Here is a 3719-nt window from a genome sequence, read left to right as displayed (position 1 = left end):
GCAAATAATTTTTTTTCTGAGCACACATTTCAGTACTGTGAGGAATTCGCAACCACACGACCTGCCGAAAATGAACATGAGCCTGCGTTAACCATAGGAGATTCAAAGAGATGACAGTGTAGCGTGTAACGGGGTTTAGTGTATACACACGTATAATGTTCAATGTGGGCCTGTGTATAAATCCCAATACATGTAATTAACACTCTCTTTGAATTTACCAGGTACCTGGGTTTAGCAGATTGAACCGTTCACCTCAAGCTGAAAATCAGTTCTCATATACTACAGTGCAAATAAATAAATAAATAAAATACTTGTAAAAGTGTAACACTGTTTCATTTTGTTTGTAATCCAAATTCATGATTCACTTAAATGACTCTGTTGGGTTGAATTCATGAATCAATTGACTCGGTTCAAAGGACCGTTTGTTCCTTTATATAGTTCAAATAGTTCAGTTCAAAGTCAGTGTCCTGTCCTTTAAAGAAAATCCAAGAAAATACGGAAAATGAAGTTTCAGCGAATTCACGTCCTAGTAGTTGTCCGAAACAAAAAGGAAAAATACCCTCCTACCAGTTCTGATGAATTCAAAGCACAGCTCTGGTTGGCTCGCCTTTTTGTATACACCTTCACTTAATTGTCTCGCGTGTCCAAGATGGAGCAGGAGAACTTTACAGATGTTCGAAATTCTCACAAAAAAACCCAGCCTTGTAAAAACACAAGGCAGAACAGTAATTAATCTTCAGTTCAACAGATTTATCAATAAGCATCATGTAAACATTTCAAATAACAACCTAACTCAGGGTTTCAACACTTATTGAACATATTGACACTTAAAATTTTATTTTTTAATCACATTTACGTTACTTGACTGTTAACTTTCAAATGTAAATAGCTTCAGCTCGTTCGTTATATACCAACGGCCAATGTAAACAAACTAATAAAACTCATAGTTTGCTGCCAAATTTGCAACACTTATGCCACAATGTCAAGTTAATATTTAGAATATAACTCACCAAAGCATACATTTTAACTTCTTATTTAAAAGAAGAAGTTCATTCGCAGTGTTTTGATGCTCTGTGATTCTGAATCTGCCTCCGTTCTAATTCTCTATTTTGCTCTCTCCTCACTCTAGCGACAGCTTTTCCAAGTTATCGCATCACTTCAGGAATCCAATAATTTGTTTTAAATCACTGTTTTGAATCTGAACTTTTTCCTCTTAATAAATATTTTAGTTTCTTGAGATCGACCCGTGCAGCTGCTCATCTGGCTCGCTCTCACTCTGTGCTCGTCCGTGCTGGCAGCGTCACTGTGTGAACTGAATGCGCTGCTACCATTGGCTCATAAAAGTGTCTGTCACCGTAGCAAGATCAGCGATTGGTTGAAAGTTTCTTCTCCTTCTAGAACACTCGCCTTCTCTCTCTCTTAATTCTTTTATATGGGAAGCCGATCTCCTCAAAAGAAGGACGAAACTGCGCCACTCGATTGATCCGCGCTGCGCGGACCAATTATACGCGCGGCCCAATGGACAGAGCCGCGCGACTGTCTGGATAGCGCAGAGATGAGTTGTTTACTTGCGCCACCCGATGGATAGCGCTGCGCTGACCAGTTTCATCAGAGCAGCGCGACCCACTGGGAAGCGCAGAGCGACTCTTATGGAATAGACTCGATTTACCCAGAATTCTCTGCTAGTGGGACAAAACAGTGTTCGTGCTGTCAAAACATTATTAAATATTAAAGATAAAAAAATAAAAGTATCATTATTCGACTGTTTATTTATTGGCAGGCAACGAATTCCACTCCCTCTCTCATAGAAGCAACTTAAACCATTTTGCAAGATGTTAACAACGCTGGTCTAGAAATTCCTGTCTCAGTTTGTAGCAGTTTTCTTTATTTCACACATATCTTAAAGATGTTTGTTTAACTTTTTGATTCAGTTCTATATGTTCTTTGTATTTTATCCCAACGTGTAAAAAAACTGAAACACAAAGAGCTTCGACCAATTGTTTACGACTTGCAAAATGGTCTAAATAGCAGTGCTTGGTTATTGGGAACAGTTGAGATATTAAAAAATACAGCTTATCTCACTTTATCAGTGCGGGACTAACAAACCAAAGTAACTTGCAAACCCACATTTATTTCCTGATATGTCAAGAAATGCAGCTGGGACTACCAGAAAAATATATGCAAAACAATTGCATAATGCTATAATGTCATTATTAAATCATTAAAAATTATTACAAAAATAAAATAATAAAATAAATGTAACTGCAATGCATAAAGTATACAAATGACGAAGCAAAGCAGCATCAGAAGTGTGTTTAAACGGACTCAGAACACCATATAAGATATTATAAATATAAAACGAGCACTCAAGGTAGATAAAAAAATCGTTGATCATTGCCATTCATATTGTAATCATTTTTATTAATGTCAAATAACAGAATAGTAGAATTCGTGCATATCTTTAACACAAAATAAAAAAAATAATAATAAACAGAGATAATTTACGTCAGACGTGTGGTCACCTCTATTAAATTAACTACCAAGAGGAAGAAATTGTTATTTATGGTTACCCGATTATACCAATCAAGCTGATAAGTGTTTTAGATGCTATTTTAACTTATGCATTAGTAAATTAAGTTGTCTTGTGGCAAAATAAACAAAATGGTTATTTAAACCGGAAATAAATTGTATACTAGCAGAGAATTGTGGGTAAATCGAGTCTATTCCATCAGAGTCGCGCTGCGCTTCCCAGTGGGTCGCGCTGCTCTGATGAAACTGGTCAGCGCTGCGCTATCCATCGGGTGGCGCAAGTAAACAACTCATCTCTGCGCTATCCAGACAGTCGCGCGGCTCTGTCCATTGGTCCGCGCGTATAATTGGTCCGCGCAGCGCGGATCAATCGAGTGGCGCAGTTTCGTCCTTCTTTTGAGGAGTTCGGCTTCCCATACTTTTACAACAGCAAATGCATCAATGTTTATGTGCGGTCTGAAAAATGTGCGCGGTCTGACAAATCTATTGCGCGGCCACTTTGGCTGGCCTGCGCGGCCGCGCACGCGCGCAGCTTAGAGGGAACATTGCTCTACAGTACGTACTTGTAGGTATAAGGGAATAATATTTTAAGTTTGGGGTAATAAGGGGGTAAGAATATGAAGAATTATAAATTATTTATACTCTAAGTATGACTTAGTCAAGTATGGGGAAATTATGTTTTATTTTTTTATTTTTTTTATTGTGAATTTTTCATATTGACTACTGAATGTTGTATACAGTCAATGTCTACGAGCCACATCGGCAAATAAATATAACAGCACATCACTTTTATTTTAGTAGCCTATATTACTTGCTTTTAATAACAAAAGTCCAGCTGATTTAATGTGGTTATCTTTTTTAAGGTAAGTACAATAAAATAGCAACTTATTCCCTATTTACCAGAAAACTCCCAAATTTGCGGACGTATTTGAAGTGGTGCTTTGAAATGTATTTACTGTAAACACAAGTATTTTAGCCAAATATAATTTATGCAATGGCAAACCAGAATGAAACAACAGCAGATATCAGCTTCCGCTAAAGCAAAAGACGACTACATGCGTAGGCTACTGCGCAGGTGTAATATGCGCAGCCGTCTGCAGGAGGTTTGCTGGAACGCGATCCTGAGGTGAAATTTCGGTAACACTTTATTTTACGACCCGCAAAGTACCGCGTAATTAAACCGAATTTAC

General features: G+C 37.7%; 1 long non-coding RNA gene across 1 annotated transcript; it reads right to left on the bottom strand.

Moving 5' to 3' along the window:
* Positions 1 to 606: 606 nt before the first annotated feature.
* LOC135719290 (uncharacterized) lies at positions 607 to 1425 on the bottom strand. The gene is made up of 2 exons (XR_010521063.1): positions 1011 to 1425; positions 607 to 701 (listed from the first exon to the last, which is right to left on the bottom strand). It is a non-coding gene; the product is annotated as an uncharacterized lncRNA (long non-coding RNA).
* Between the last annotated feature and the right edge of the window lie 2294 nt (positions 1426 to 3719).

This window comes from Paramisgurnus dabryanus, chromosome 14, assembly GCF_030506205.2.
Source record: "Paramisgurnus dabryanus chromosome 14, PD_genome_1.1, whole genome shotgun sequence".
NCBI classification, from domain to species: domain Eukaryota; kingdom Metazoa; phylum Chordata; class Actinopteri; order Cypriniformes; family Cobitidae; genus Paramisgurnus; species Paramisgurnus dabryanus.
The sequence above is the reverse complement of the archived record's forward strand: the minus strand, read 5'-3'. Positions and strand labels throughout refer to the sequence as shown.